Raw genomic sequence first — 20832 nt, forward strand, 5'->3', positions numbered from 1 at the left:
ATATATATATATATATATATATATATATATATATATATATATATATATATATATATATGTCAAAGCCGAATATGTAAAGCTGGTCAATTCAAGCAAGAACTCATTTAAAATTAAGTATTTTCTAAAATTTTTCTCTTATACGTTTAAAGACATATTTTTTCATTAATGATAATGTAAAATTTATAATCTGCACCAAAAGAATCTTAGAAAACTTTACCTAACCTTATTATAACAAGAGCAATTTGATTTTATCTAATCCAACTAAATATATTTTAGATATTGTTTACAATAATTTAATACTAAATAAACATACAATGAAATACAGTGACCCCCGGCTTATGACATATTATTCTCAGATTCCAGAAGTATGTTCAGGTGCCATTACTGAACGAATTTGTTCCTATATATGAATATTGTGAATTAGATTAGTCCATTTCAGACCCCAAACATACACGTACAAACGCACTTACATAAATACATTTACATAATTGGTCGCGTTGGGAGCTGATCGTAAAGCTGGGGTCCATATTTTTCTGTTAGGTTCAGAATGATTTGCGAAATTATTGCATACACAAATTTTCACTTGTCCTATATAGCAAGATGAGCATTGGCATATTTAAGCCAAAATCAGCCTTGCCTATTCGGTACGATATATATATATATATATATATATATATATATATATATATATATATATATATATATATATATATATATATATATATATACATATATATATGTCAAATGAATATGTAAAATCAATAGTTAGCAAGAACTCATTTAAAATTAAGTCCTTTCTGAAATTTTCTTATACGTTTAAAGATATATATTTTTCTATTAATGTTAATGTAGAAATTTTTAATTTTGGTACCAAAAGAATCTTAGAAAACTTACTCTAACCTATTATAACAAGAGCAATTTATTTTAGTTTCCATCCCAACTAAATATATTTTAAATACGTTTACAATAATTTAGTACTAAACAAACACAATCAAATATATTTTTCGTTACTTAGGAATGATTTTGGCGAAATTATTACATACACAAATTCCTTCACTTGTCCTATATGGCAAGATGAGTTGCTGCTATTTAAGCCAAGATCGCGTTCTGCCTATTCGGCACGATACATATATATATATATATATATATATATATATATATATATATATATATATATATATATATATATATATATATATATATATATATATATATATATATACACCTATCTGATTTTCTTTCTATTTTCTTAATAGTTCCTGTTCTTTATTCTATTTCATTGGGAAGCTAAGAATTCTTCTCTTCCGTAAGCCATGCATGTCGTAAAAGAGTTAACTAAAAATGCCGGGAGCAAGAGACTAATAACCCCTTCTCCTGTATGTAAATTACTAAATTTCAAAAAACTTTCTTCCTTTTTCATTTCTCCTTAGGTCACCCTGTCTCGGTGGGATACGGCTGGTTTGCTGAATATATGCATATGAGAGAGAGAGAGAGAGGTGAAGAGTGAAAACATTGTGTGAAACAACTTTAGGATATGAAGAATTCAGGCTTCATTAGATCTGTCCGGATGAATCAATTTAGGGGCAACAGCGTCAACCTCCTTCCTCCTCTAAAGGTCAAGGGCAAGAGAGTGCGTGAGAGAGAGAGGAGAAAGATCAGAGAAGCGTGGAGCGAGTGTTAGCTATCAGTTTACAAAGGGACTTGTCGATAAACACTCTGGCCTGGTGGCATTTTTTGTATGTCCAAGGCTTCAGAGAGAGAAAGAAAGAGAGAGAGAGAGATATAAAGGAGTGTAGAGGATGGCTCTGAAATATATCTAATGTAATACGATCTCTTCTCAACCTTAATCAGTTTCTATCAATGTTAAAACTGACCTTCCTTTATATATATAAACAAATCCATTGCTTGCAAATATTAAAGACCGACAAAGTTCGCCCAAAGAAATATCACGTTCCACTTGCATACTTTTTGTATTCTGACAAAACTGAAACACACGGGCGGAGTGATGAAGCGGTGCTGATCAATGGTAATCGCCTTTTCACTCTAATCTCCCAACCAGTCGGCTCACGCTTGTTCAGCCCTTAATTCCGTATCAGCGCTAAGTGGCTGCAGGCTGACCCCAATGCTCAGATCTCACCAACCACTCGAGGAGGATCTTTGAAGGACCACTTGAGCACCTGTGTCAGGTAGGCAGGTAGGCGAAGGTCGAGGAGGGGGTGCAGTAGGGGACCAAGGTGGTGGTGCAGGGAGGTGGAGGAGGGATTGTAGATGGTGTAAGAGGGGTCTATGAAAGCATGCAGGAGGGATGGAAAGCGGTGCAAGAGGGGCAGTAGGTGCAGGGATGGGGTGATAAAACAGGTAAGTGGAAGACATTATTGGAAAGTGTGTAGGTGGATGAGGGAGGGGGAGGGGATGTATGCGTTGTGAAAGGCAGGGTTCACCCTTCACTCCATCTCTCTTACCTCCTGTAACTCTACTGCTACAATCGTCGTGTCTGCATAAGGAAGGATATGTATAATTGTTACTGTTTATGTTTATTATGTCCTCCAAGGCAAACCTTCTTGATGAAAGATATAAAGATCATTGAGAAGCAACGTCAGCACTTTGGCCTCAACGCGTTGGTTGATGCTGAAATATTAGCTGAGTTCACTATAATAGTTTATAAATTATAAAAAAAAATTAAGAAATGTAAAAATGTGTAGCCTGGTAGTAGGTTCTCTGTGACAGTAGTCGGGCCAAATACGGACAAGACGTTTTATGTTCTGGGGAAAACTAACGAATAGCATACAGTATCGATGTTGCTTAAATAATGTTTTTAATGTCTCTTGTTTGTTTATAAACACTCAGTCACTAATCACCGTAATAGAAATATAATTTCTGTGCAATGACTGAGGAACGTGGTAAAGTGCATAATAATGCAACATGAGCGTTGAATTTGTATATTCATGCTTCCTCAGTTTTCTGGTGGTTCCTGGTTTCTTTTTCCTCATAACATAATCGCTCCGTCTTTATAATTAGGGTTTATCAACGTTAACTCCAATCCTATAAGATTATGTACAGGAAGAACAAAAAAGGCACAATACTGTGACTTCCTGCACCACACAAGTGAGTCTTGAGGGACTGGGGAAAAGTAACTTGGCAGTTGCTGAAGAATCTCTGCTTGCTGCTGCTACTGCTGCTTTTTCTTTAGAGTCTCTCTTCATGTTGTTACCTCTGGTTCTTTCACATTGTATATTGTATCTTATTATTATTTTATCCTAGATCAAAGGAGAGATAAAGAGCATTGTTCGTGTGTGTGTACTCACGTAGTTGTGCTCACCTAGTTATGGTTGCAGGGGCCGAGTCATAGCTCCTAGCCCCGCCTCTTCACTGTAGTCGCTACTGTGTGTGTGTATTTGTGTGTATTTGTAATTGTGTTGATCGAGTCTGAGCTCCTGGCCCCGCTAGGAGTAACTGGGTTTTCCTTCTGGTTACGTGAGTTCTATCATACTTTCTTAGACTGTGTATGGATTCTGCCTCTACTACATCTCTCTTTAGGTTGTTACACAATCCTTACTAATCTAAGGCTAAATAGGTATTTCATAATAACATCCCAATGACTCGTCTATGTTTTCAGCTTCCGAACTATGCCCCCTGTGTACCTGAGAGACTCCGCCTCTCGGACTTGCCCTGTCCACTCAATCCTCTCATTATTTTGCACATCATAATCAGGTCACCCCCTAGTCCTTCTTGTCCTCTGATGTTGCTATTAGCTCCTTAGCCTCTCCTAGCTCATACCTCTCAGCCTGGGACTTTTCTCATCGCAAACCTTTGTACATTTTCTACTTTGCATGTGTTATTAGATGTGGGTTTCATACTTGTGCCGTATAATTCAAGATAGGATTAAAAACGCCGTATATAATGTCAGAAAGATCTCGTTGAGAGTCTTTGATTTGCCAGTCTCGCGCCTCCTACGGCCAAGGTTCAGTTGCTGTGTACGCCTCAAGCGATATGCTCGGAACTATCCTCACCCCGAGGTCCTGCCTTCAGGGAGGTTTGCAACGTTTATGTGTGTGTGTGTGTGCGCGCGAAACTACCAATACCCTCTAACTTTGGATCTAAACGGCGTTTTGTCAACGATAGTGAAGAAATGACTTCGTTGTTAAACAAGCTTTGATTGGAATAACGTTACGCTGTGTGTGTAGACTGTAGAGCTTTATCCCATCATAATTATGGCTTAATAAATCTTTACACATAGCGAGACGTTGTCCCAAAAGAAGCTTCTGCAGTGTTTCTTTATCTTCAACCTCACAAACTTAGTGAATTAGGATTTACATCTCGTAAATAATGCATTTGAGATCAGAGCTGCTCTGGCACTGGTCGTGCTGGTGGGAGGTGTCCCTTTTGTAAGCTGGCAAATATAAGTCGCTAACGATTCCAGTGTGTATGTAAACGCTGATTTGAGTTTTTCTGATGGTCAGGTGGCTGAGCAGTGACTAGGCATTCTGCCTTATTCCAGCTAAGTTCCCTGCCTCTGACTAGTAAACAAATTATTAAGCATATTATTTATAAATGCCTTTGTCACTCTTCCAGTTACAATTACGGCATCGTCGTTTGTCTCCATGTGATCACAGTGAAGCGCTGGAACCAGGAATTTGAACAAATTTTGAGATAAGATCATCATTTTTCTGTTTTGCTTGAAGAGTATTAAAAATAATATATATTTTTTCTGTTATTATTATGATAGACGTATATGTTATTAGTTCTTATATTTTATTATTATTATTATTATTATTATTATTATTATTATTATTATGAACTACTAAACTCGTAAGGGTTATACAGCGCCTGGGAAGTGGGTGGTAATCAGGTTCGACCCAAGGAAGGGGAGTATAAGTTCAGCCTGGATCAAGAGCCCATCACTGGCAAGAAGGCACCTTCCTGAAGAGGACGCTGTTTTTAAAAATGTCAATATTTTTTGGTAAATCATTCGTGATAATTGATATTGAATTGATAAGAGTTTTCTTTATTGAAAAATTAATGCCAAAATAATTGAAAGATTATCACTACACGTTGTAAATATTAAGAACTGTAATTGAGTAGTTATTTAAAAATGCACTTGAAAATTACCAAAATAATGTAACTGGAAAAATAATAAAATAATGTAATAATGTAATGCAATGTAATAGTGCATCTAATATTTTCATTTTGCAGTGTTAATATTGCTGTCTTCTGTTTATAACAGGTAGGGTCCCCGTGTGATGCCTTGTTATTCTCCTCATCCTTAATCATTTACGTAACTATTTGTATGGCGGCAACGCTCCTGTATCACCAGAAGCTTGCTGGCAGCCGGACTGTACTACAGTATATACTCCAACACTTCACGGATAATAACAATATTAGCGTCCCCATGTCAAGCATCACCGTCAATGTGAAATGCATGACCGTCCATACCATCCTCGTGTCACATCACCATTTATATACACTCGTTTCGTTAATGATAATCGAAGAGACACAGTGTATTGGTATTGTTCTCAAGGTAACTTTGATATGATCTAACCACAAAATTTGGCCCAGTTCACTTTTAGCAAGAATGCAATTTTACTTCAAGAATCCAGTCTGGCACAAAAAGAATGTGGTTTAAGTTTCGAGAAGTTTTGAGCCAAAGACTTCCAGAGTAAAATAAAGAAGTTCCAAAAGAGGCTCCAGGGCTCACACTGCACATTTGCCTGAGATACATGTTACGGAGATGCGTTATTAATATAAGATGAAATTCAGTTCAGTACAACAAGGCATCTCTACAGGCATTGCCCGGTGCAAGCGAAATGAGAATAAAATATAAAATATGGAAGGGGGCAGAGCTTAAGTATAATCCACATCGGAAACACGGAAAAACGATAGCTTGTATTGACATATGAGATTATATTGACTGGTAAGCTGGCGCACTCACGGTACTTGTTGTTGGTACCTATTAATCTGGATGGCTGTTTAGCCGGTACCTGTTTAGGTTTCTTTAGCTGGTACCTTCTGTGCTTATAACTGTTATAACCGGCGCAGCCATGGTACGTGTTAAGCTGGTAGATGCTGTTTGCATTTTGTAGTACTTATTAAGCTGGTACAATGAACAGTTTATGAGATGATATTTACCAGAATTTTTATAATTTTAAACGTTTACAAACATCAGCTTAGCAATGTAATTTACACAGTTTCAAAGTTCAATCCATCCTGCTTGCTTTATTGAATATTGGTGAACTGAATCTAGTGTCTTTGCCCATCAAACAAGAGCGATCAGACTGCAATCAGTCCATATAGAACAATGGAAACAATTACTGAGGGCTATGAAACGACTCTAGAGCCCAGAAGTAATTGAATGGCCAGCCAGCTATAATAACGGGCCAATCAGCAATGGGGTTACGTTGAACACAGTCCAATTAGCAGTAAGCAACTGGCACTCGTGAGAGTGGCAGCCGATGGCGTGTGACAGAGGCGAGAGAAGTTACCCAGTGGCGCTGTATTGTGCTGGGCGAGTGCTTGTCATCCACGCTAACTGTTGATTACTGCAGCCCTCCTGGCTTATTGCTTCACCTCCCCCTTGACCTCTAACCCCATCCCATGTTTAGTTTCTGTCTTTCTCATTACCTCTTCTCCTACTCCCCATCCCCGTCTTCTTGTTCTCTCATTGATATTCCTTTCTTGTATTGCTCCTCTTAATCGCTTACTCTCTCCGCCTCACTCTTTCATTTCTCACTCCATCTTTCGGATTTTGAGACTTGCGGTAAAAAAAAAAACACATAAAATAACAGAAAGATCTCCCTGAAATATAAGACGTGCCTCTTCACTTTCATTTCCTATATCCCAGCCAAATTAAATAATAATACACCGGCGGCTCTAAGACAAAAAGATAGACAAAGACGAGGTAGGAGGGACAACATTATATTCCAACGGGAGCGCTAACCATGAAGGTCATGCAGCGCATTAGTAATGGGACGGATGGGGAGGGGAAAATAGGTTTGATTTTATGGGAAGGGCACGTAGCGCAAGTTCCATGGATTAGTAGACCTTAACTAGCATGATAGTATTCCTTACAAGGGAGGACGAGGGAATAACAATGAAAAAACAGAGAGAGCAGGGGAGATGTATCCGTTTCACTTTCTCCTCATTTCTGATTTTGTAAAATAAAATGCCTCATCACCACCCCACAAACTATTCACATGCTTCAGTTTAATGTCTAGAACGAGGAATATGACACTGTCAGGAAGATCTTCGAAGGTGTGTATGTATACTTGCAAGAGTATACATACCACTTCTCACACACAAACACACAAATTTTCTTTGTCATTTGTCTTGTTGATTATTTGCATTACGCGTTGCAATACTGGAATATTAGTATACATAAAGAGAGATGATGTAATACACTAAATATAACGAAAAAATATGAGGAGAAAGCTGAAGGAGTGTTGATCAGCGCTAAACTCTCATGTTTATGTAGCCATTCTAAAGCATGAATGAGTGTAGGTAGATGGTCTGGCACCAACATGTAGGGATGGTCTGGCACCAACATGGGGAGATGGTCTGGCACCAACATGTAGGGATGGTCTGGCACCAGCATGGGGATGGTCTGGCACCAGCATTAGGGATGGTCTGGCACCAGCATGTAGGGAGATGGTCTGGCACCAACATAGGGATGGTCTGGCACCAGTAGGGAGATGGTCTGGCACCAACATGTAGGATGGTCTGGGCAATTAGCATGTAGGGAGATGGTCTGCATCAACATGTAGGGAGATGGTCTGGCATCAACATGTAGGGGAGATGGTCTGGCACCAACATGTAGGGATGGTCTGGAACAGCATGTAGGGAGATGGTCTGCATCGCATGTAGGGAGATGGTCTGGGCATCAACATGTAGGGGAGATGGTGTGGCACCAACATGTAGGGAGATGGTCTTGCACCAACATAGGGATGGTCTGGCACCAGCATGCAGGGGAGATGGTCTGGCACCAACATGTAGGGGAGATGGTCTGGCACCAGCATGTAGGGGAGATGGTCTTGGCACAAACATGTAGGGAGATGGTCTGGCACCAACATGTAGGGAGATGTGGTCTGGCACCAACATGTAGGGGAGATGGTGTGGCACCACATGTAGGGGAGATGGTCTGGCACCAAATACATAGGGAGATGGTCTGGCACCAACATGTAGGGAAGATGGTCTGGCACCAGCATGTAGGAGATAGTCTGGCACCAACATGAGATGGTCTGACACCAACATGTAGGGAGATGGTCTGGCACACATGTAGGGGAGATGGTCTGAAATTGTGCATGTGGGAGATGGTCTGGCACCAACATCTAGGGAAGATAGTCTGGCACCAACATGTAGTTTACCTGGAGAGAGAGAGAGTTCCGGGGGTCAACGCCCCCGCGGCCCGGTCTGTGACCAGGCCTCCTGGTGGATCAGAGCCTGATCAACCAGGCTGTTGCTGCTGGCTGCACGCAAACCAACGTACGAGCCACAGCCCGGCTGATCCGGAACTGACTTTAGGTGCTTGTCCAGTGCCAGCTTGAGACTGCCAGGGTCTGTTGCATCCCCTGGCGTGTGCTGGAGGCAGTTGAACAGTCTCTGGGCCCTGACACTTATTGTATGGTCTCTAATCGCTATGGACACCTCTGCTTTTCATTGGGGGACGTTGCATCGTGTCTGCCAAGCCTTTGCTTTCGTAGTGAGTGATTTTCGTGTGCAAGTCTGGTACTATAGGCCACTTCAATTATCTCTGCATGCGGCAGCTCGGCATCTCTTCGTCGCCTTGCGGCAGTTTTGTTCAGGCTCTGCGGCATCGTAACATTGGTACTGATTTCAGTTTTCACTGGTTCTCACTCACCGAGGAGAGCAATTAGGTCAGTTGAGGAGTTCGGAGCTCAGGTATCGTAGCATTGACCATCCCCCAGGATGCGACCCACAACAGTCGAGTAACACCCAGGTACCTATTTACTGCTAGGTGAACAGAGGCAACGGGTGTAAGGAGACTTGCCCATACGTCTCGCCCTGCCCGGGATACGAACCCGGGACCAATCGGTTGTGAGCCGACTGCGCTGACCACTGCGCTACAGGATGGTCTGGCACCAAAATGTAGGGGAGATGGTCTGGCACCAACATGTAGGGGAGATGGTCTGGCACCAACATGTAGGAGGATGGTCTGGCACCAACATGTAGGAAGATGGTTCAGCACCAAAATGTAGGGGAGATGGTCTGGGTACCAATATGTAGGAAGATGGTCTGGCACCAACGTGTAGGGGAGAGTTATCTGCACCAACATGTAGGGGAGATGGTCTGGCACCAACATGTAGGAAGATGGTCTGGCACCAACATGTAGGGGAGATGGTCTGGCACCAACATGTAGGAAGATAGTCTGGGCACCACATGTAGGGGATGGTCTGCACCAACATGTAGGGAGATGGTCTGGCACCAACATGCAGGGAGATGGTCTGGCACCAACATGTAGGGAAGTGGTCTGGCACCAGCATGTATGAGAGTTTAGTCTGGCACCAACATGGGGAGATGGTCTGGTACCAACATGTAGGGGAGATGGTCTGGCACCAACATGTAGGGGAAGTGATCTGGCACCAGCATGTAGGGGAGATGGTCTTGGCACCAACATGTAGGGAAGTGGTCTGGCACCAGCATGTAGGGGAGATGGTCTGCACCAACATGTCGGGGAGACACCTGCACCAACATGTAGGGGAGATGGTCTGCACCAACATGTCCGAGATGGTCTGGTACCAACATGTAGGGGAGATGGTCTGGAAATCAAACATGTATGAAAGTGTGATCTGGCACCAGCATGTTGGGGAGATGGTCTGGCACCTCAACATGTAGGGAAGTGGTCTGGGCACCAATGTAGGGGAGATGGTCTGCACAACATGAAGGGAAAATGGTCTGGCACCAACATGCAGGGAGATGGTCTGGCATTTCTTAAGTCGATATAAAAACATAAGAACAGAAGAAAGAAGGATCACTGCAGCAGGCCCGTTGGCCCATACTAGGCAGGTCCTTTACAATTCATCCCACTAAATAAAACATTTGCCCAACCTAATTTTCAAAAGAGAAACTTCAGAAGTACAGAAAGAGAATGAGGTAATCAGTCTCTCAACCTTGGAGTCGATGCGGGCTACCCATCAATCAAGTAAGATTTTCATATTTTCATTTACGTTAGTTAGATTAGGATAGTTTGCTAGGGTTACGTTTGGTTAGATTCAGCCAGGCTTGATTTGGTTAGAATGTCGTTTATTAATAAAAATTAACTAGTCGTAACATACCACAACGTCAAAAATTGTTTTACTTAGGGAAGCGAAATTTCTTGGAAGCTGAATAGAAAACGAGACCCAGGAGTGACGCTACATAGTCAGATAATTACTGTCTGAGGCTTGTAAGTCACTCATCTCACTGTCTTACCAGCACCTATTGGAATACTAAGATTAGGATGTCGGGTTGATTCCTGAATGTAGGAGCTCCAGGTGTTTCCCTTCTGTAGTAGGAGAGGTAAGATGACGAAGATGAGCGGTAGTACACCCACCACCACAACCACCATCTCTCATTAATACCACCACCACCACCACCACCACCTCTTCACTCTCAGCCACTAGCATCACTTCTAAAAACAATAATAGCAGCAAAACAGCAGAAGACTGACATTTCAACTGCCACCAGAGACTTCACCATTTTTTCTATCCACCACCATCTTTCTTCCATCTACCAGCAGGATTTCTACTATCTACCACCATCTTTCTACCATCTACCACAGTCTTCTGCTATTTACCACCATCTTCTCTACCATCCACCATCTTTCTGCCATTCACCACCATCTTCCTACCTTCCACTATCATCTTCCTACCTTCCTCCACACACAATCTTCCTACCACCCACTCATCAACATCCACCCAACTACCAGCAGTACTCCACCCAACGAGCACCGTCACCCAGCTAGCCTCCACCACTATTCATCCACCAACCAACTACCACAACCGACCATAATCACAAACCAAAACTGCCTCAGTTTTCATCCAACCAACCACCATCACCACTACAACCGTCATCCAGTATTCTTATCCCACTCCCGGTATCCTATCTTATCCCACTCCCGGTATCCTATCTTATCCCACTCCTGTTGCCTTACAGACGCCCTCAACACATCACCCCTTCCCCCTCTCAGTCTACTCCTGAGGCAACCACAAGAGCAGCAGTAGCAACTGATTTAAGGACGGGCGGTACATTGCCCTTAGTGTTGTCTCAAGACATTGTAACCGCTTGTTTCTCCTACTGCTGCTGTAGTAGTGGTATAGAAAAGTTGAACAGTTAGTGTCCATGAAACTGAGGATACTGCTGAGAAAGAGGGGGTAAGTGGTAGAAGCACTGAGGGGAGATAGTGGTAACAGGCAGGGAAGTTTTAGTGAGTTATAGAGTGGTTAAAAGTGGATGGTGGTTAGTGGAGTTGGTAACCCCTTCCTTAGCGTACCAGCGTGTAATAATTTTAACTTTTCAAAGGAAACCAGTTCTGGATGGCCATCAACTGCGCGCATTTCATCAAGAAAGTCAGGGATCCACATTACACACACTTCTGGCTACTACTATACTCTCGTGTATGTATGCATGTATGTGTATATATATATGTCGTGCTGAATAGGCAGAACTTTATGATCTTGGCTTAAATAGCAACGCCTATCTTGCTGATATAGGACAAGCGAAAATTTGTATATGCAATAATTACTAAATTTATTCTGAACCTAACGAAAAAATATATTTCACTGTGTTTGTTTAGTATTAAATTATTAAACAAATCTAAAATATATTTAGTTGGGTTAGGCTAAACAAATTGTTCTTTTATAATAAGTAGTTAGGTAAGTTTCTAAGATTCTTTTGGAGCAAAATTAGAAATTTTACATTAAAATTAACGAAAACTATATCTTTAAACGTATAAGAGAATATTTTGAAAGGACTTAATTTTAAATGAGTTCTTGCTAATTGACCAGTTTTATATATTCGGCACGACACACACACACACACACACACACATATATATATATATATATATATATATATATATATATATATATATATATATATATATATATATATATCTATATATATGTATATATATATAATCATTAGGTAAAGGATATCGATAAGACGGATAACGATATTAATAAATCTTGTTAGAAAGCCTGAAGGTTATTAACCCATGTTTCAGTTTCAGCGTCCTGCCTTTACTCTACCTGGAGGTAAATGGAGGGTGCTCCGGGTCGCTCGCGGCCTAATCTCGACTATTAGGGCCTTCCGGTGTGGATCGGAGTTTGATTAACCAGGCTGTTACACTGGCCGCGCGCGTCCAATCTCGAACTACACCCTGCTGGTCGGGTATTGACTTTAGGTATCTGTCCAGCTCCTTCTGAAGACAGGGTCTATTGGTAATTTCCCTTATGGCTGGTGGGAGGCTGTTGAACAGTCTTGCCATTGTATTAATGGGGCCCTACTTTACATTTGGGGTATGTTGCAACGCCTGCCCAAGTATTTCCATGGTTTCTCGTAGGGAGTGATTTCTGTGTGCATATTTGGGACCAGTCCTCTAGGATTTTCCCAGGTATAGACTATGATGTATCTTTCTGCCCTATGCTCCAGTGAGTACAGGTCCACTGTCTCCAAGCATTCCCAGTAATTAAGGTGTTTAACGAAACTGATATAGCAGTAAAGGTTCTCTGTACATTCTCTAGATCTATATAACCTGTCTTGAATGGAATATAGTGTACAAAATAAGTATTCCAGCCTAGAAAGAACAAGTGATATAAAAAGAATCATCAATGGCTTGGCATCCCTTTGTTTGAAGGTCTCAATTATCCAGTCTATCATTTTCCTAGCAGATGTGATACTGACACTGCTGTGATCCTTGAAGGTTAGCTCCTCCTGACATCACTACACCCCAGGTCCTTCACACTACTTTCCGCTCTATTGTGTGGTTAGAGTTTGTGGTATACTCATTTCTGAGCTATTATTTGCTCCAATTTTCCATAACGGAGAGTTGGAAATTTGTCCTCACTGGAACATATTATCCAAGTTGCCCATTGATAGCTTAGTTTATATCTTCCTCAGTCGGTGCAAACTCATACAGATTCAGTATCGTTTATGAAGGACACGGTGCTGTGATTTATATCTCTGTGTTTGATTTGAGGAGAAACAGGATGGGGCGAGTACTTATCTTGTGGAACAAAGCTTTGTACTGTGGCAGCCACTTAACTCTACCACTACTCTTGTGTCTGATTGGTTAGAAAGTTGAAGATCCATCTGCCTACTTTGCCGGTTATCCTCAGCACGCATTTTGTGCGCTATTACCTGTTTATCTTCCAGCATCTGCAATACTATATCACAATAGTGTAGTTGTTGGAAATCCAAGTAGTTTTGCGATCATGCTTCCTAGAAATCTTTTGAAGGATTTTGCGACGTGGGACGTTGGAAACTATTGGTCTTACAGTTCTAGTTATTACTTGCTCCCACCTTTATGGATTGGGCTGTATCCGTTGGTTTTAGCGACTGTGGAATTACACGAGTCTGACTTGGACTGACTACATGGGCATGTTGTCAATGTTTTTTGAAAGTCCAGTGGAGTTAGAGCAGGTCAGAAATTTGGCACACATGATGGTGGTTTTGAGGCTCTATTCCATGCAACAAATCATTTGATTTACCGATCTTTAGACTGATTAATAGCTCATAAAACACAGTATTGAGACTTGAATATCTCACTCATTTCCTTTGTTGTAATCTGTAAAGTTCCATCTTGTCTGAACAAAGGCCCGATACTAGATGTGTTTTTTTTACCTTTGTTTTTCGTATATGAAAGAAATATTTTGAATTTCTTTCGATTTCACCAACTGCTTTAGGTCCTTTTTGTCTCTTCGAATTCTGTATGAATCATTTATTTGTCAGGTAATGCACTTCCCCTGGTCATGGCTTCCTTCCGTAGGCATAGCCCGAGAGTGAGCTTAGTGATTTTCTCCTCTTGCAGAGGAGTAAGACGGCTTACCTGATCCCAGTTGATGTTCTTGTTGTTAAGCTGAATATAGCCGGCATCCGTAGCTGTATGCATTTTATTGTCAGGATTAGGCCCAACACAGTTTCTTTGCCTGATAACTTACATGCAAACTTGTACAAAATTTATGCAGAAAATCGCAGCGCTAGAGTAGCCCTTGTGGTTTAGCGCTTCTTTTGATTATAATAATAATAATAATATGCAGAAAATCGGTTGCTGAGTTTCAAAAAAAGCGCGAAGTTCTTTGATGTTGATTTTATAATGAAGAAAATTAATGATATCAAATTGCCTTTTCTAAAAAATATACATATACTCTTCCGTAAAGATATATTTTGTCTAAAAGCATATTATATATTTTTTTCGAGAAATGAATTTACTTACTTTCGCAAATTTGAACTTTGAGTATTTTGTATCAGTAATACTTTGCAAAATCTAGTATTGACTTTGCTGAGGCATGCACATGATATTTTCTCTGTGAAAAAAATTATTTGAATTTTTCATGCACTATTAGTAAATTCAAAAATTTGGGCCTTGCCAAAAATTTAAAATCCCCATTATTTAGAGTTATTATATTCATCATTCATGGGTAAGTGCAAATCCTGGACACTTCTACCATGTCACCCTTCCCTTCAACTCTCTCTTTACTACCCTTTCCTCTTCCCCTTCCCGTGGATATCCTGAGATGGTAATCTTAAGTAATAGTAACTCCAGCTCTGCTGGAAAGAAATCCCTTTGAGGCTGCCGAAGCTGATGAATTCTGCTGAATGCTAACAGAATTTAACACTGTTAATCGTCCGGTGTGTAATGAAATAAACAGAGAAACATATTAACCAGGTCAGCCAAGTGACATTATACTCTTGAGCTTGATGTGGAAGTAATGTCCCGTCCTTTGATGGAGCCTCATTATTCCCGCCCCCAGGCGTTGTGACCCTGGGTCAGCTGTACACCTCTCGTGAATGCAAAATATTAATAAAAACTAGTGTTATAAATACGCTGCATTAGTTAACCAATGGCTAAAATGACTTTAGGTAAAGCTGTAGGTTAGTTTGTTGCTGCTGATGCAGCAGCACCGCCAGCAGCAGCAGAGCAGCAGCAGTAGCAGCAGTAGCAGAGCAGCAGCTGCAGCAGCGGCAGCAGCAGTAGCAGCAGCAGCAGCAGCAGCGGCAGCAGCAGCAGTAGCAGTAGCAGCAGCAGCGGCAGAAGCAGCAGCAGCAGAACAGCACCTACAACTCAGCAACAACAGCAACAGCAACAGCAAGGTTGTTAGCAGCAGCAGCAGTAGCAGTAGCAGCAGGTAGCAGCAGCAGCGCTTGTGTCAATAACACTAAAAAGGGAGGGAGGAGGAGGGTAAAGAGTTCTTCTACACCTCTGTTAGAGTACAAGTGGGAGAGGGAAGGAGAGGAGAAGGAGGAGGGGGAGGTAGAGGTGGGAAGTGGGGGAAGAGGAGGGGGAGGAGGGAGAGCCATCTGAACAATTAATTAAATTCACCTAGGGAATATTAGTGATGATTTTGTACTCACCTAATTGTGGTTGCAGGGGTCGATCCATAACTCCTGGCCCTCCTCACTGGTCGCCACTAGGTCCGCTCTCTTCCTGCTCCATGAGCTTTATCATACCTCTCTTAAAGCTATGTGGTACCTGCTTCCACTCACCTCACTTTGTGACTGTTCCACTTCCTGACAAATCTATGACTGAAGAAATACTGTAACATCCCTGTGACTCATCAGAGCCCTCAACTCCACCAGACCTGTTGCTGTGTCCCATCTCTAGAGCATCCTTCGTCCACCTTGTCGATCTTCTAAGTATTTTACATGACATTACTATGTCCCCATCTGTCCTCGTGTCCTCCAGTGCATCACCTTCATGAAATATTCCATAACCTCCTCGCAGGATATGCCCCTTAGCCCGGGACTAGTCTCGTTGCAACCTTGCGCTTTCTAATTTCCTAGACGTGCTTGGCCAGTGTGGGTTCTCCAACTGGAGCCAGCATACTCCAATATGGGCCTGACGCATACGGTGGTGCAGGTATCCGAATGACTTACTGAGATGCCGGAATACTGTTCTTAGGTTCGCTAGTCATCATATGCTGCAGCAGTTATTTAGTGTGTGTTAGTTAGTTAGTTATGTGTGTGTGTGTGTGTGTGTGTGTGTGGGTGCCTCCACTAGTGATCGTTGTGTCTGTGAGGAAGACTTCTCTTCGATTTTTTTTTTGCTTCTTTCCTTCTCATTCCCTTTATCATATTTTATCTCTGTGGGTCCATCACTGAATCTCCTGTCAGTTACTGGTTTTTACTCGTGTACTGTCAGTTAATGGTTTTGTTACTTATGTACTGTCAGTCACTGGTTTTGTTACTTTTGTGCATCCCGCCTATGTTTTGATGCACACACACACACACACACGCACACACACGACCAGCGAAGAGGCGGGGCCAGGAGCTGTGAATCGACCCCTGCACCCATAATCAGGTGAGTGCAATTAGGTGAGCACACACACACACACACACACACACACACACACACACACACACACACACACACACACACACAAGCAGGGATAACAGGGAAGGCACTACAATGGATCAGGGAATACTTGTCAGGAAGACAGCAGCGAGTCATGGTACGTGGCGAGGTGTCAGAGTGGGCACCTGTGACCAGCGGGGTCCCGCAGGGGTCAGTCCTAGGACCAGTGCTGTTTCTGGTATTTGTGAACGACATGACGGAAGGAATAGACTCTGAGGTGTCCCTGTTTGCAGATAACGTGAAGTTGATGAGAAGAATACACTCGATCGAAGACCAGGCAGAACTACAAAGGGATCTGGACAGGCTGCAGAACTGGTCCAGCAATTGGCTCCTGGAGTTCAATCCCACCAAGTGCAAAGTCATGAAGATTGGGGAAGGGCAAAGAAGGCCGCAAACGGAGTACAGTCTAGGGGGTCAGAGACTACAAACCTCACTCAAGGAAAAAGATCTTGGGGTGAGTATAACACCAGGCACATCTCCTGAAGCGCACATCAACCAAATAACTGCTGCAGCATATGGGCGCCTAGCAAACCTCAGAACAGCATTCCGACATCTTAATAAGGAATCGTTCAGGACCCTGTACACCGTATACGTTAGGCCCATATTGGAGTATGCGGCACCAGTTTGGAACCCACACCTAGCCAAGCACGTAAAGAAACTAGAGAAAGTGCAAAGGTTTGCAACAAGACTAGTCCCAGAGCTAAGAGGTATGTCCTACGAGGAGAGGTTAAGGGAAATCAACCTGACGACACTGGAGGACAGGAGAGATAGGGGGGACATGATAACGACATACAAAATACTGAGAGGAATTGACAAGGTGGACAAAAACAGGATGTTCCAGAGATTGGACACAGTAACAAGGGGACACAGTTGGAAGCTAAAGACACAGATGAATCACAGGGATGTTAGGAAGTACTTCTTCAGCCACAGAGTAGTCAGTAAGTGGAATAGTTTGGGAAGCGATGTAGTGGAGGCAGGATCCATACATAGCTTTAAGCAGAGGTACGATAAAGCTCACGGCTCAGGGAGAGTGACCTAGTAGCGATCAGTGAAGAGGCGGGGCCAGGAGCTCGGACTCGACCCCCGCAACCTCAACTAGGTGAGTACAACTAGGTGAGTACACACACACACACACACACACACACACACACACACACAAGGAAAAAGATCTTGGGGTGAGTATAACACCAGGCACATCTCCTGAAGCGCACATCAACCAAATAACTGCTGCAGCATATGGGCGCCTAGCAAACCTCAGAACAGCATTCCGACATCTTAATAAGGAATCATTCAGGACCCTGTACACCGTGTACGTTAGGCCCATATTGGAGTATGCGGCACCAGTTTGGAACCCACACCTAGCCAAGCACGTAAAGAAACTAGAGAAAGTGCAAAGGTTTGCAACAAGACTAGTCCCAGAGCTAAGAGGTATGTCCTACGAGGAGAGGTTAAGGGAAATCAACCTGACGACACTGGAGGACAGGAGAGATAGGGGGGACATGATAACGACATACAAAATACTGAGAGGAATTGACAAGGTGGACAAAGACAGGATGTTCCAGAGATTGGACACAGTAACAAGGGGACACAGTTGGAAGCTGAAGACACAGATGAATCACAGGGATGTTAGGAAGTATTTCTTCAGCCACAGAGTAGTCAGTAAGTGGAATAGTTTGGGAAGTGATGTAGTGGAGGCAGGATCCATACATAGCTTTAAGCAGAGGTATGATAAAGCTCACGGCTCAGGGAGAGTGACCTAGTAGCGATCAGTGAAGGGGCGGGGCCAGGAGCTCGGACTCGACCCCCGCAACCTTAACTAGGTGAGTACACACACACACACACCTAGTGGCCCGCCCTATTTCACTTGAAGAATATTGCGGCAGGGAAGGTGGGTGCAGTCCCTGCCACTATGATCACTGCCCTTGTGTCTTCAAGACCATGAGTAATTTTTCAGAGTGCCCTGTGTGGTTTACCGTTTGTCAGAGGGACTTGTTGATGGACACCTGGCCATTTTTTTTTTTGTGTGCATGCGTAAATTGTGAACGCGTGCGCACGAGCGTGTGAGCGTTCGTGCGTTTTTGAGAATAACCACCGATTTGTGTTTGGAAGGATCAATTCACTGCTCTTGAAGTCGCTTCCTAAATTTCGCTTTTAATAAAATTGTTGTCAGTCGACCAGAAGTATCGAATGACGTACGCTGGTTGATTGATCGATGGAAGGGTGAGAGAGGGAAACAGAGGGAAGATGAAGAAAGACAGAGAGATAGGCGTGAAGGGATGAGAGAAAAGAGAAAGAATATGGTACAGTACATTAAAAAAATGAGCGCAGCAGATTGAAAAAAAACGAGTAACAGCTTCGTTGTTAAAAAAATTATTCAGTCAGGGACACCTTGCGCAACCAGTGTAACAATTTGGACTACTTACAGTTCTCTTATGACACTTTTGTTTAATACGTATATAGTATGATGTGTACTTTCAAGTATGTACAGTTGTTGGCAGGGGTGCATGTACACGTGTGGGTGGTGCACGGTCACATGTGGGTGGTGCACGGTCACATGTGGGTGGTGCACGGTCACATGTGGGTGGTGCATGGTCACATGTGGGTGGTGCATGGTCACATGTGGGTTACCTGGAGGTTATTCCGGGGATCAACGCCCCCGCGGCCCGGCCCACGACCAGGCCTCCCGATGGATCAGGGCCTGATCAACTAGGCTGTTACTGCTGGCCGCACGCAGTCCAACGTACGAGCCACAGCCCGGCTGATCCGGCACTGACTTTAGGTATCTGTCCAGCTCTCTCTTGAAGGCAGCCAGGGGTTTATTGGCAATTCCCCTAATGCTTGATGGGAGGCTGTTGAACAGTCTTGGGCCCCGGACACTTATGGTGTTTTCCCTTAGTGTACCAATGGCGCCCCTACTTTTTATTGGGGGCATTTTGCATCGCCTGCCCAGTCTTTTCCTTTCGTAGGGAGTGATTTCTGTGTGCAGATTTGGGACCATTCCTTCCAAGATTTTCCAAGTGTAGATTATGATATATCTCTCCCTCCTGCGTTCCAATGAGTACAAGTCAAGTGCTTCCAAGCGTTCCCAGTAGTTAAGGTGCTTGACAGAACTTATGCGTGCAGTAAAGGATCTCTGTACACTCTCTAGATCTGCGATTTCACCTGCTTTGAATGGAGATGTTAATGTACAGCAGTATTCCAGCCTAGAGAGAACAAGTGATTTGAAAAGGATCATCATTGGCTTGGCATCTCTCGTTTTGAACGTTCTCATTATCCATCCTATCATTTTCTTTGCACGTGCGATCGTGGCACTGTTGTGATCCTTGAAAGTGAGATCCTCAGACATTACTACTCCCAGGTCCCTTACATTGTTTTTCCGCTCTATTGTATGGCCAGAGTCTGTAGTATACTCTGTTCTAGTTATTATCTCCTCCAGTTTTCCATAACGGAGTAGTTGGAATTTGTCCTCATTGAACATCATATTGTTTACCGTTGCCCACTGGAAAACTTTGTTTATATCTTCTTGGAGGTTAACCGCGTCCTCAGCAGATGACAGCCTCATGCAGATCCTAGTATCATCCGCAAAGGATGATACGGTGCTGTGATGTATATCTCTGTCTATGTCTGATATGAGGATAAGGAAAAAGATGGGGGCGAGTACTGTGCCTTGTGGAACATAGCTCTTCACTATGGCAGCCTCCGATTTAACTCTGTTGACCACTACTCTTTGTGTTCGATTTGTTAGGAAGTTGAAGATCCATCTCCACACTTTCCCAGTTATTCCTTTAGCACGTATTTTATGGGCTATTACACCATGACCGCATTTGTCAAATGCTTTTGCAAAGTCTGTGTATATTACATCTGCATTCTGATTTTCTTCCAATGCATCCAAGGCCATATCATAGTGATCCAGTAGTTGTGAGAGGCAGGAGCGACCTGCCCTGAACCCATGTTTCCCTGAATTGTGCAGATTTTGGGAATCCAGGTGATTTGCAATCCTGCTTCTTAGCACTCTTTCAAAGATTTTTATGATGTGGGACGTCAGAGCTATTGGTCTATAGTTCTTAGCTAATGCTTTGCTGCCACCTTTATGGAGTGGGGCTATATCCGTTGTTTTAAGTGACCGTGGAATTTCACCCATGTCCAAGCTCCTCCTCCATAGTGTACTTAGGGCACGCGAGAGGGGTTTCTTGCAGTTCTTAATGAAAACAGAGTTCCACGAGTCTGGACCCGGGGCTGAGTGCATGGGCATGCTGTCAATGGCTTTT

At 42.8% G+C, this 20832-nt stretch overlaps 1 protein-coding gene and 1 non-coding gene across 10 annotated transcripts in view; one reads left to right on the forward strand and one right to left on the reverse strand.

Annotated features, from left to right (window-relative positions):
• LOC128689952 (uncharacterized) overlaps positions 1-20832 on the forward strand; it is a 1227005-nt gene that overhangs the window by 251031 nt on the left and 955142 nt on the right. The window lies entirely within an intron of this gene.
• On the reverse strand, positions 9011-9084 carry TRNAV-CAC (transfer RNA valine (anticodon CAC)). Its single transcript has one exon. It is a non-coding gene; the product is annotated as a tRNA-Val (tRNA).

This window comes from Cherax quadricarinatus, chromosome 25 (genome assembly GCF_038502225.1).
Source record: "Cherax quadricarinatus isolate ZL_2023a chromosome 25, ASM3850222v1, whole genome shotgun sequence".
Classification (NCBI taxonomy): Eukaryota; Metazoa; Arthropoda; class Malacostraca; order Decapoda; family Parastacidae; genus Cherax; species Cherax quadricarinatus.